This window comes from Gouania willdenowi, unplaced genomic scaffold (assembly GCF_900634775.1).
Source record: "Gouania willdenowi unplaced genomic scaffold, fGouWil2.1 scaffold_377_arrow_ctg1, whole genome shotgun sequence".
Lineage (NCBI taxonomy): Eukaryota > Metazoa > Chordata > Actinopteri > Blenniiformes > Gobiesocidae > Gouania > Gouania willdenowi.
In genome coordinates this window covers 75,610-90,159 of record NW_021145138.1, presented here as the reverse complement: position 1 = coordinate 90,159, position 14,550 = coordinate 75,610, and the positions used below count along the sequence as shown (strand labels likewise).

The following is a 14,550-nucleotide window of genomic DNA, read 5'->3' as shown; positions in this document are numbered from 1 at the left end:
ATTGCAAGTTTAATTTTAGTGGTTAGTACTAGAGATGGGCGGTATTGACAAAAAAAATTATCCCGATAATTTCTAGTATTTATCACGATAACGATAAAAATCACGATAAATAAAAACTATAAATAAAAAAAAATTCACAACTTAGTGTAAACAGGTTCCTTACAAACACAAATATATGTGAATACATCACTAGACACATTTAAAAAGGCTACAATAACTGCTGACTCAAACAGCTCATGGGCTGATATTTTATGGAATATATTTGTGCATGTGGATCACTATTAGTGTTACTGTATGTAATTCATTTATTTCCTCACTTGAAATAAAATTATTTAAAAAAAGCACGTTAAAATCACAAATAACTTCAATAGTGTTTTTACTGTTGATGAAATATAATTAAAAATATTGCATTTCACAAGTTGGGATGAATTAATAGTGACATTAGTTAATATTTATTCCACACAACGTGTGACATGTTTAGCTTTTATTCTTCCATACAAGTGTTTAATCTGATCATAAACAAATCAATGGCTCTGTGGTTTTATGACAGCAAAATATGTTTGTTTTTTTTTACTTGGTCTATTAGTCCTTATATTAGTCCTTAGCTTTAGTTGAGTTTCCAGTTCATAATCGTTGCTACAGGTTCATCTCTGTTCCGTGTTTGTAGAACGTTGGGTGGATCTGATGGAGGAACTTAGACTGGTTCACTTTGTTGGATGGTTGTTTGGTTTTAACCCAGTAGTGGTCCATGATGTATCACTGCAAGGCAGCTTCTGGTAGCCGTGACAAACACCTCACACACACACACAGACGGTGGTGTGTGGGCGGTGGCGGTGCACGTCAGAGCTTCCGTAAACAACGTTCCGCTCCAGAGAATAATAAGTTGTTGACAACAAACAGTCGCAGTTTTGGTTCGTGGAACATGTTTTTTTTTTTTGGGGCATTCTTGGCTAAATTGAGGGACAAATGGCCCGTGGCCCTCGCTAATTTCTGAATTTATTGTTTATATCAAGGTATGACAAATTCTTACCGGTGAGAATGTTTCTCACGATAAATCATAAACGATAAAACATCACACATTCCTACTTAGTACACATTCAGAGCCAGAAATGCAATGGGGGACTAATAATTTGCATAATTTCTTTTGGTGTTTCAGTTTCGGCCAAAAAATTTCATTTGGGTACATCCCTAATGGAAACTCCTACATCATGTTTTATCATTGATTTGACTTTGCTTTTATCGACAGCTTGAGTCATGAAGTAAAAATGCAAATGGAAAAGACAAAGACAAAATGAAAAAGCAAAATGGAAAAAGAATGACTTCATTTGTATATTTTTTCATTATTGATTCTTTTTATATTTCCACATGCATTTCCTTTTAATTTTGGCATTCCTGTGATTCCATAGAATCTAACATTTTAATATGTCTTGCTGCCTGTAGATTAGTAGGAGGGCATGGGGAGGGACCACACCACAGCTCTGCCCAAAAGGTTTTGTGAGGATGTGATTATCACAGTTTTAAAGGCTTTAATGGAGGTCATAGTAACCTGTAGACAATAGTTGATGCTAAAGATAAACAATCAAACACACAAAGAACGTATAACACCATCATTCACTCACACTTCCCTGTGGGAACAGAATGTAAGACACTGTGACTCTTTCTTCGCTTATGCCCCGCCCATTCCCCAGCCTTCCAGCCAATCAACACTCAGAACACATGTAACCAAAACTCACATTGGCAGAGAAAGCTGCATATAAACATGATGCCTTCACGACCATGGGAAATCGTAGTTGTTCCCTGTCCTCCAGCAGCAAATGATGAGAATGAGCAATGAAAAAAAAAAAGGTGAAAAATGAAGTTTTCTTGAACTTTACTGTTCACAGGAATTTTAAAGTATTTTCTTACATTTACCAAAAACCTGACTTATTACACTTTAAGACAATTCAGAATTCTTTTAATTTCTGGATGTTTGCTTTTATTTACAATTATTTATTTATGTTTATGGTTGTGTCTCTTATTATACAGTTAGATTTGTTGTGCAGCCACTGGAACATTAGAACAAAACCTTTGTGAGACTCAAAGGAATGAGAATGTCTTGAGTTTACAATGTGTCTGTTACCACTTTATTTACACAGACTGTCTGTGCTTTGAATTGATTTAAGTCATTGCAGTTTTGGTGTGTGATCTGATGATATTAGATCATTAAGGATTAAAACATGACGACGATCTCCCAAATCACAGAGATCTTAGAACCGTCTGTAGTTCACATTTTAACCCTTGCCATGCTTTGTCTGTGTCATGTCTGTGGTCCATACACAGAACATCAAAAGGTTTTTTTATCTGCCAAATCACATCATTTACTAGTCAGCATGTCAGCATTACAGAATTATTAAGCACTTAAAAAGCACCCCACCCCCCAGTGCACAGACACACTCCATCAGTTCTGAGTGTTGAAGCACTGAGACACGTTTGAGGAAACACTGCATGTATTTCTCTTCTCTAACTCTCTGTTGCTCCGCAGTAACAGAGCTGCTGCTGCAGCTCAATGGGCTGTTTACACTTTCTTAAAGAGACAGTGTCCTGAATGTGATTTACTTTAAAAATGACTTTCAGCCACTCAGAGCTGCCCTGAAAGAAGCAATGCTACAGAATTAATAAAAGGGTCTTTGTGGCACATTTCTCCATCGACTTTGGGCCATTGTTGTTTTTCTTGTAAAACTATTAATAAAAATAAATGGTTTATGTCACATACTGCCATTTAAAGGAAAAATAAAGAGAATGAATGTTGGTCCATATCACCCAGGCCTAATGTAACCAAAGCAGTAACGTTTTATCTTATAAAGGATATGAATGTATAAATTGTGTGAAATGAGGCGTTCAAACACTGATTAAAATAGGATTTTATTAATATGAGTGTGTTACCTCAATAACTAATAGAAATCACTAGATTGATCTGCTACCTGGTTATGTAACAAGTGTTGCTAATGCTAATGCTACACCACTTTAGTTAAACAAAGGAAAAAGACTGTGTGACTAAAATAACATGTCAGCCTTTTTGTTTGATGTTAATCGTACTTGGAACCAGTTTGATAAGTTGCTTACATACAATTTAAATGATCTTTTATTCCTTCTTTTCCATTTAGGACGATGAATTTAAGTAAGTTTGTTTTATTAATAAATCACGTTAAAATGGTCTAAATTATTTGAATGAAAAAAACTGTGATAAAATTGTGATTGTGAATCGCCCACCCCTATGCTCAGGTCATGTTCACTGTGGTCGGTTGGCATGCAGATATCTTGCAGTGAAGAGATGCTATGCTAGCAGACAGAGCTCATAGAAAAACTTGACTTTTACAGATATTCACGTAATATTACCGATATTTTTTGGTGCTAAAGGGGTACGGAATCATTTATGAACATGTTTAAAAGTAGAAGGCGGCCAGATAGAAAGTATTAGCTGATTACGCCCGCCGCCAACTCTTCTGGATAGCAAATTTAAATTTTCACAGTATCGATGTGAATCATGATACCTATGAATCGATTTTTAACTGCCTTACAATTAATCGTTACATCACCAATGAGATTCAATTATTAATGTAAATATTCAAATTTTTACTAATGCACCAAGATAAAGCTGTAGTTTCTACTATTTACATCATTAGTTTTAATGAGAGTGTTTTTCATATCCAAGTAAAATTGGTACTGCTTGATATCCTTAAATCAATCAAAAGTGAATCGTGAATCAAATCGAATTGGGCACTTGTTATTCTAATCGATACCCAGCCCTAATGATACTGATATCGTTGCTATTTTTATGACACCACAGTATGACCGTATTACTGCCCATGCCTAGTGTGTGTGTGGAGTGAATTTCTCCCTGACGCGGTGTCAGTTTGGGCTGAAACTTTTTTTAACAGCTTCCACATAGTGGTGTAACAATACATCGATCCACATCAATTAATTAATTAACGATCCATTTACATTGATGCACAATGAAGACATGGATAAACATCGTCATCTTTAAGATACACCTTTATTTTGAAATAAACATACGTCCCTGCCACTATTTCCTGGTTGGAAATAGACTGTAGCTCCGGTGTTAGCCCCGCCCCATCGCGACCAATAAATGAATGATGAACCTTTTCCATCAGTGTTATATGGTTGGGTTTAGATCTTAACTTGTCATGTGGCAGTAGATTAATGCCCTACATTACCTGCATGACATGTGACCTTTCATCTACAATAGTTTAAAGTAGGGACGTTACATTCTGATATAGATATCTGATACTAGTCCAATATTAGCAAAAAACTATTATCACATTATATAGGCCTGCATCTAAAATGTGTGATATAAACACTCTGATCTAATCAGTTCATTCCATATTCCGCTCCAGCTTTTCTAATTAATAGGTCAGTTTTTTTCTTTTCTTTTTTTCCTCAACGTTGCAGAATCGGTAAAGTTAAACTGTTTCCACTGAAGACCTTCATTTTCCTCCACATCATGTGATCTCTGAACAAACTGATAGTTTTAGTCAATTTCAAAGTGATGACACTGCAAAGGATGGATGAATATTTCTAGATCCTTCATGTTCATTCTGTCTCTTCCATCCTTCAGGTGGAGCTGATTCTATGCTGATGTTACAGGTGAATGGAGGATTGTGGAACCACTCAGCCGTGACAGCAAACATGGACTCCTCAGAAAAGGTGAGAAATGAGTGGAACAAAACCAGTGAATGTAGAACCAGTGAAAGACACCATTATGGGTGTACTCATACTGCCTGCTCAGGGATGCATCAGTTATTTCACCACTAGGGGTCAGAATATTTGACAGTATCAGAAGTTATCATTAATCTACGATGTTTCAGACTCTACAATCCCTGGTATTGATGGTCTAGTAGACACATTATCAGTGCTCCCCAGAACATTTCCCCATAAAAAAACATTCCTTGCCTCACGGTGACAGCGTTTCATGTTGATTCTGTCCATTTCCGCGTTTAACCGTTTTCATTGGTCGATTCCGTGATTTATAGTTCTCTATTGGTGTTCAGCTGCAGCTGAGGGGAGGGGCTTCACGTGTGTCTGTTTATGTCTGCAGCAGCGAATGAAGTTGTCAATTGAAACAGGCGCGGGGGGAAAAACTAGAGATGAACCATAGATATATTAAGAGATGGACATGGTGCTGTTAGTATCGATACCTTTGCGAGAAAGTATAGTATCTGATACTAACTTTTTGGTATTGACACTTTATTTAGTTTTTTGACAACGCTATTCTTACCAGTGAGAAAGTTCTTGATGATATATCTCTGCTAATCATGTCCGTAACGTGCATACAGCTCTGAGCACAGATATATAGAAGGTAGATGAACCACTCCTCATGAAAAAACAATGTTCAGCTCCATCCACAGTATGAAAAAAATGATTGAACCATGAAGAAAACACATTTAAAATAAATACACAAGTGAGAGGAGGGGGGTGCAAGAAAAGCCCCCAGGTCTATAGAGCACTGGAGGAAACCCTGACCCACCAGTTGAGAATTACTGCTCTAAACAACTGACAGTCTGTAGTAGGTCTCCATCTACTACACCAAATATATTAACAAAACATATTTTTCTGTGTTTTGAAGAATTGTCATTGACATAATCATTATTATTTATCATTAACTTATTCAAATATCATTCAACTACATGAAAACAGCAGATCATCAGTATTAAGTCCCTCTCTAACTACTACAGATGAGATGGTAATAAAATACTGTTTAATGGTTTTTAAATCATTTTTATTTGTAAATAATCATAAAAAATAGAATAACTTAAAAATGACTTCTTTAACAGTTACTGTAATAGGCTGAAAACAACCAACAGTCTGTATTATATCTCTCTCTATCCACTACAGCAAAGATATTAATAATAAAACACTTTCTGATGGTTTTTATTGATTAAATAACCTTAAATACTGTCATTAATCAGCAAGAACTTTTTTAAAAAAATTACTCTCGTAGCATGAAAATAACTGACAGTCTTTATTAGGTCACATCTACACACACCTCTACTACACCAAATATATATATATATAGAAAAACACTAAAATATGGTAATAATAATAATAAATCAACTAAAATATAACCTTTTTTTCATTTAAAAATTATCGTGTCAATGTTTTGAACCCAGTATATCGTATGGTATTCTACAAATTAAATGTGATTACAAATTTAATTTACAGTATATTAATTAATTGATAAAGGAAGTAAAAGAAACATCTCATTTTCTATATTCATAAAAAGATCATTTATGAAAAGATTTTTAGCTTGTGCTAGTAAGATGATTATTATCATTATGCAGATCTATCCTAGAATTTAATGTAACTAGAGACAGACCTGATAAAGGTAGTTTATGGTTTGCAGGTTAATAGAGTGACCTTTGAATAATTTATTGGTAATAATTACATTATTAATTAGTGATGCACTAAAAATCTGACCAAACATGATGTTATAAAGACGTGAGTAAACGACGCAGTCAGTGCACGCTTGTCTAGAAACAGACCAACTTGTCTGTGGACTCGTGGAGCGTCTGTATTTAATACATGTGAGCACTACAGAGTTGATGGAGCAGTAAGTGTGTTTTATGTGTGTGTGTCACTTAGACACTGTAGTTACATGTAGCCCTCCATTAACACAGACCTTTAATACATCACAACTGTACTTGGTCCACGTTATAAACATCATTACTCTGATAGAATTAAACGGTGTAATCACAGCTTCAATGCATTTTGTGTTTTAATTAGGGCTGCACCATTTTCACAAAAAACCTAATTGCGATTTTTTCAACAGATATTTCGATTTGATTTACAATTTTTAAAAAGATTTCATACATTTAAAACCATTTTTTTTCCAAATTCTGTTTTCCACATCAATTTTTTAAAATTCCGTTTTTTTTAGAAATATTAATGAATTATTTCAGAAAATATTAGTTTTTTAACTCCTGTAAGGAAACAAAATACTAATAAATTAAAAAAAAAAAACCTTAATTCCTTTTGAGCACAATTATTTTAATTTTGTTATGTAAAATAAGTTTGTAATATGCTGCTCAAATGAATAAATAAATGAATGAGTGAATGAATGAAAAATAAAGTAGATACAATTAAAAAGAAGATATAAGTTGTACTGTGAGAGAACAAAATAAAAACTAATAAAAAAGGAAACTATAATTGAACAAAAATGTATGTCAAAAATGTAATTTAAAATAATGAGTAAAATACAATTAAAAGGTAGATATAAGTTGTAGTGACATGGATTATTCTGACTGTTCCTTTTTAATTATTCATGTTATATAAAGATGTATGAGAACAGCATTAATGTCACTATATTTACCCTCAGGGATCAATGATTTACTGAATCTGATCAGGTTTATTGATTAAGTTTTGATCAACTTAATTTAAATTAACCTCATTTAAATGATCCTGATGACATCATTCCAGAACGTAATGATTAAACAAAGCTAAATGTGCAAACATCACGTGTAAGAAGTGTTTTTTCACCACTAGAGGCTAGAATATTTTACAGTATTAGAAGTTATCAATAATCTATGATGTTTCATACTCTACAATCTCTGGTATTGATGGTCTACAACAGAACAACTTTATCCAGATGTTCTGTAGCTCTGATCAAGTGAAGCTGATTAAAGCTGAGTCATGTTTTCACGGAGCACAGCAGCGCTATGAGAAACAGACAGAGCTTCACAGACATGTTAAAGTTAAACAGACACTGGTGTCTCTGATGTAGGAGTCAGTGATGATTTGTGTAGTTTTTTACCAGGTTAGACGGTGTTTAGGTGGTGTTTGAAACGACTACAAAGAGAGTTGGAAGAACATTTCTGCATAAAAAATGTTCTTTCCCTCACAGTGACAGTGTTTAAACCCAATTCTGTGAATTTCCGTTGCGTTCACCTGAGGTCAGGTGTAGGTGTAGTTCTACAATTAGACACTAGATGGAGTCCCAACATAAGTATTAGGTCTAAGCTCCTCCTTCTACTACTTTGACTGAAAATCTATCACACCTGTGTTTTTGGACTCTCAGATAATGTAGTGGAGGAGCTCAGAGATGTTGTTAGTGAGTGTCTTCAGATTTATTGAATTATTATGGTTTATTTTAAGCTCCTAAAAGCACGTATTTAAGTTAGAATATAGGTCATGTTAAAGTACACAGGCTGATTCCATGTTTATATGTATTTTGACCCAAATGTAAGTTAACTCTACAGCCAACGTGTTTGGCTTTACCAGTTTGTTTGTTTAGTGACATCTTAGTCAAAATACATTAAGGTACTATTTAATCCAATTGATATAATATATATATATAGTGATTTCATAGTGTAATTTAGATTAAAACAATGAAGAATAAAATCAAAGATATGTTAAGAATAATAAATATTGGTTAAGAGTTTCAGATAAATAAGTTTACATAAATACTAAAATTAATAAATATGTTTATGGGTAAAATACATTGTTAAAAAGTTAGACTAATTAAAATGGATAAAATTTGTACAGCAAAGCACATGATTTAATTTTACAAATAGAAATAGTTAAACATTGTTGGTTGATTTAAAAACATTAAACATTAAATAGCAGAAAATTAATTTATTTAATAAATAAAGTATTTAAAATAGGAAAAGCTCAGGTGGTTCATTCTTTTAAAAACATTTGATTAGAACTCATTCTTCCTTTCTCTCTTTTTCATCCTATTCTTTAAGGTTTTCAACCTGCTACAAAACCTACAACAAAACTGAATAAACTTTTAAAAGCTGAGGTGATCTCACATCTTACTTGTTCTCCATCCATGTTCTTTCAAGCTGGACAAGCATTGTAGAAAATAAGCTTAACAAGTATCTGGTATGGTATTCTGCAAATTAAATATGATTTAAAATTAGATTTAAATTAATTAATTTATAAAAGAAGTAATGGAAGTTTCTCACTTTCTACATTCATAAAAAGATCATTTATTTAAAGCGTGTGCAATTTCCCTTGTTTAATTTTAAGAGACATGTGCATGATAAATGTGTTTTTTTTTTTTTTTCACAAATCTATTTTATTTTGTTTGGTGTATTTTTCTGTAATGTATGTTTTTTGGAGCCATTATTTGTATTCAGAAAAAAAAGGGGAAAAAAAATTATGCCAATATTCACGGCTCCGCCCTACAAACACTGTAAAAGTTAACAAAAATCCATGGATCTCTTTTGGTGTCCCACTTCTCTAGATGATCTGCAGCAACTTTGAACCCTGTCAGTGAAACACGCTATGAAAAGTGTTACAATAGGACATTTGTCTCATATTAAATTATCTTCACTCTGTAGGGGGCGCTAATGCGCTAATGTCCATTTTTCCACATTAAGCTGGTTTAGGGCTGGAGGTTTAACAACTGATTCACAAATGTTTGTTTGGTTCCTTCTCTGTGTTTAATCTCTAACTGTTCTACAGGACTCTGGAAGCCAGAACAAAGTGACACCTCAACGTTCTCAGGACCATGAAGCTCAGCCACAACAAAGAAACAAATCTAAGAGAAAAACTTCAGAGCAAAGAGTTCAACAGCAGAGCCAAGCTGGAGTTAAAGCTAAACATACATGTGACCAGTGTGGAAAGGCCTTTAGCTGTAAATCAAACCTCACTAAACATCAAAGAATCCATTCTGGAGAAAAGCCATTTAACTGTGACCAGTGTGGAAAAGTTTTTACCGAGAGTTCTACCTTAATAAAACACAAAGTCGTTCATACTGGAGTTAAAAAGTTTGAATGTGATGAATGTGGAAAGACTTTTAGTCGATCTGTAAACCTCAGTCGACATGTCCTCATTCACCGTGGAATCAAAGCTCACAGATGTGAACAGTGTGGAAAGACTTTCACACGAAGATCAAATTTAATGAGGCACATACAGACTCACTCCAGAACAGTGTTGTATCGCTGTGACCACTGTGGGAAAATATATAAACACAAACAAACCCTCACTGAACACCTGAGATCTCACACTGGACATGAAGTGTGTCCCTGTGACCAGTGTGACAAAGTTTTTACAACATATCACCAGTTAAAACAACACCAAATCAGCCACTCATCAGAAAGACCTCATAAATGTGACACATGTGGAATATCTTACAAGTGGAAATCTCACCTTAATTTCCACCAACGAGTTCATGAGAAGAATGTTTTCAGATGTGACGAGTGTGGGAAGATCTTCAGCACTTCATCTGTTCTCCACTCACATCTCTGTGTGGATGGAGACATGGAGCAGGAATCATCTTCAGATCCCAGCGACACACGGATGGTGACGACACCTTCTGGTTCCAGTGTTGGACTGAAGAACCCAGAGATCAGGCTGCACAGGATTCCAACATAAACCTGCTGTCAGCTGGAAAATGGACACCAACAGTTCAGGAAGTTGTTGATCTTTGAAGGTGTGGTCTGAAAGAAAAGATCAATACAATGATCAGTTGGAAAGGAAGAAGTTTCCCTTTGTTCACTTTCTATACAGGATATACATTCTATAGCTTCTGTATTCATACATGATGTATGTGAAGAATGAATCACATTATTATTATTATTATTATACACTATTGACAGATTCTCTATCAGGGCTGTCAAACTCATTTTAGTTGATGGTTCAATTATGGACCATTTTGAGGTGCAAAGGGCTGCAGATTATAGAAAAACCAGCCATAGTTAATGAGCTACTTTACTTTAATTTTCCAAAATGTTGTAGAATAATTTAGGAAAAATTGCATAACTTTCAAAAATTGAGAGTTCCTGCAACAATTGGAGTTTAAAAATAACTCCTATCATGTGATGTCAGCATCGAAAACCTGTGAGCTCTGCAAATATTGTGGAGTTATTTTAAAATTGTTCGTTTTTTAGAGGATTTGAGATATCTACAACTGAATTAGTTTATGATTTACGCAGTTATTCATTTTTTCTGTCATTTTTACTTTCTCCTGCAGGCTGTGTTAATACAGACCATCTTCATCATGTACCTTTGAATCTGTTTCTTTTCTCTGTGTTTATAAAGGATTCATATTTGTAATGAGTTTTAAATGAGTATCTAATACATCACATAATAGTATTTTCTTGATTTTAGATGTGATGCAGGTTGAATTAGATGCTCTAAAGGGCCGGATTTGGCCCACGGCCCTTGAGTTTAACACACATTCTATATAAAGACAGTCTATGATGACCATCATGTGTTTGTATACTGTACATAATAATCATTAGTCTATAAACTAGTAACATTCTAATAGATGTAATAATCAGATCCTAACTTGTAGATGAATATACATGCTGTGTTCACACAGACCATCTTCATCATGTACCTTTGAATCTGTTTCTTTTCTCTGTGTTTATAAAGGATTCATATTTGTAATGAGTTTTAAATGAGTATCTAATACATCACATAATAGTATTTTCTTGATTTTAGATGTGATGTGTTTTATATAAAGTATGTTTTTCTACAATTGAAGTGAATGTGATGAAATGGTTCCTGACAGGGAAACCCTGCCTAAAGCCTGTGAATGGATCATGCAGTGTGCTGAATGAATATTAGGGGAAGGGGAGCCCAAAGTGTCCAAACACTCCCATTTTATCACCATATTTACATTTCTATCAACTCTGTGATTACAGCTCATAGATTTATTCTAACTCTGAAATGTTCTTTAATCTGTTCTTTAGCCTGTCCAGCCTTTCTTTAGAACTTACAATGTTCTGTGTAACCATGATAAATCCTAAAGTTCTTCTTAAATCTTCCTTCTGACATAAAGTTTGAATCAATGTAAATGTAATGATATCAAATGTCCAGTGAAGCTTTGTTCCTTTAAATAAAGACGTGTTATTGTCTGTGCTGGATTTCTTTGAACAGAGAAACATGTCAGAGAGAGGGAGAGCTTTTCATTGGATAGCACATAATCCTCCATCAAACACACATGGTTCCCATGAGAAGAACATCCACTGGATGGATCTAAGAACAGGAAGTGAAGGTTCCTCTGGAAACTGAGTGTTTAGTGAAGCTGAAGGAGTTTAAAAATAGACTTTTAGAGTAACCACTGCTTTCACATCCAGTCATGATGTCTTTCTAACAAATTCTGACAAAATGAGTCAAACAAGTGCAGAATTCTTTAGTTTGAGCTTGTTTTTACATTAATAAGGCTTTTTATTTAAATGTAGTGTTGTATCAACATCTGAGACAGTGATAGAGTTCCTGTTTTGGTTCTAGAAGGATATGAATTATTCCCAATGAACAGCACTGATTAAAAGGGGGTGGAGTCTCCCTGTATGTGGACTCAGAGTGGAGGTGTGTCCAGGTTAATCACATGTCTAAGTGTGTAAATGAATATAATATAAAGTTGTATATACAGAACACCAGGGTGGTGCATTGACACACTGAAGAACACATTAGCTGACATGTTTCATAACTCTGATGATTCAATAAAATACAAAGTGTTTGGAGTGACTTCATTATTAATATTATGAATCCAAACAGACACATAAAGACTTGTGATGTTATACATCCAATGTACAGCTGTGGCCTGTTCTTAGTCATTCTAAAGCCAAGCAGAGTCACATTAGACACTGACACATCCATCATTAACATTTGGACACATTCAGCTGATTGGAAAGTAGATGGAGGATTATTTAGAAGTGATATCAGTGAACAGCTTCCAGTTACAAACCAGAGCTGGGCTTAGATCTATCAATGTGATCATCCAAACAATGTCTATGATGTCTTAACTTTTTTTGTTGATATATTTTGTTAATACATATTTCATGAGTAATATAGTTGTCTCTGTCACATTTTATTTGGCATGAGTAAATAAACTAGTACAGTGACTATTGGAAGTATGTATTCATATAGTTGGAGCTTTAGTAGAGTCATCATTTATGTCCAAATGAGTATGTGTTTGAAGGTTGGATGTACAAAGAGGTGTACTGTACATACTCTGCACTCTCTAGTGTTATAAATGGGTTTATTTGCAGGTGCAAAATAAAATAGCATGTGCGATTTCCCTGGTTTAATTCTATGGGACATGAACATCATAAATGAGTTTGTTGTTTTTTTTCTTTACTCTTACTTTTATATATTTTTTTGTTTGGTGTATTTTTCTGTAATGTATGTTTTTTTATGTGTATTTTTGTATCTTTCTGTTGTGTTTTTGTGCATTTTTTGTGTGATTATTAATATTATTTTTTGCCTTTGTAGTGTGATTCTGGAGTCATTTTGTATATTTTTGTATAAATATTTAGTTTTGTGTATTTTGAGTCATTTTCATGTTTTTGTTGTCAGTTGGTGTATTTTTCTGTAATGTATGGTTTTTTTTGAGTCATTTTGTATATTTTTGTGCATTTCTGTTATCATTTTGTGTAAATATTGTTTAGTTTTTTGTTTTACGTAGTTATGTGTATTTTTGTATTTCTAAATTTGACATAAAAAGCTACAAGCTCTTCAGGCAGATGTTGCCAAATGTGTGAAAATAACACAGATGTTTGCTGATGGCTATGGTGGAGCTTCATCTTCAGCAGCATCTGAAGCGGCCACAGCCCACAGGTGATGATGGTGGAGGTGGTCGTCAGGTGGATGAGGGGAAGGGGAAACAGGAGGAGGAGAGACCCACGGCCTCCGCAGGTGAGAGTGGAGGGAATCTGAACTACAGCTAAGAAGTGATGAACTGTCGTCTACCTGGGTCAGATATCAATCAAGATTGGGTGTCATTTATTTTTGTTGTGCTTGTTAACTTTAACACAATCAGTCGTTAGAAGTAGGACATTTTATAATTTTGCTAGCTGTGCATGCTGGGCAAAGAAAAAAAAAAAAAAGATTTATTGAATTTATATATAAAAATATATTTATATAAAAAAAATTTAATTTGCAAATTTGAGTTAAAAAAAAAAAGATGTTTTTTTTTTTTTTTCCCACCACAGTTTTTTCAGACTTTTTTCGCATTTTGTCCTTGTGGGTTACCATAGCATGATGTGAGCCCGCCCCCTTTATGTTTACATTTGTTTACTCTTTGAGTAGCTATATGTGTGCCACAGGCATGTTTATTGTTTTATTTACAGGGTCGCTGAGAAGAGTGAACTGTTGAGAACGTTATCTGGCCAGTATGGGGCTTGAACCCATGACCTTGGCATTATTAGCACCACGCTCTGACCAGCTGAGCTAACTGACCTATGAAGCTGTAAAAATGTGTAAAAATATGGTTACTTTTTACAGTAACTTGTACTGTAACGCAATATTTTTTTAAAGAAATAACGCCGTTACCGTTACATTAATCTGCGTTTGTCCATTACTTTGCTAGCTGCAGTGTACTTCCTGTTTACAGTGGCTCTACATATTTTTGCGGGACGCCGTGCCAACCACGGTAAAACAGAAGAAGAAGAAGAAGAAGAAGAAGAAGAAGAAGAAGAAGAAGAAGCATTGTCAGCATGTTTCTGTTTACATCACGTGCACCAATCATAGCGAGTCAAGAGCAGGACGAGCTTCTCAGAGTGGAAATACGTGTATTATTTTACTAATTTGTCTCCAAAC

General features: G+C 34.4%; 1 long non-coding RNA gene across 1 annotated transcript; it reads left to right on the top strand.

Moving 5' to 3' along the window:
- The first annotated feature begins 4,642 nt into the window (after positions 1 to 4,642).
- LOC114460034 (uncharacterized) lies at positions 4,643 to 9,739 on the top strand. Its single transcript, XR_003673520.1, has 3 exons — positions 4,643 to 4,704; positions 8,742 to 8,880; positions 9,466 to 9,739. It is a non-coding gene; the product is annotated as an uncharacterized LOC114460034 (long non-coding RNA).
- Positions 9,740 to 14,550: the final 4,811 nt, after the last annotated feature.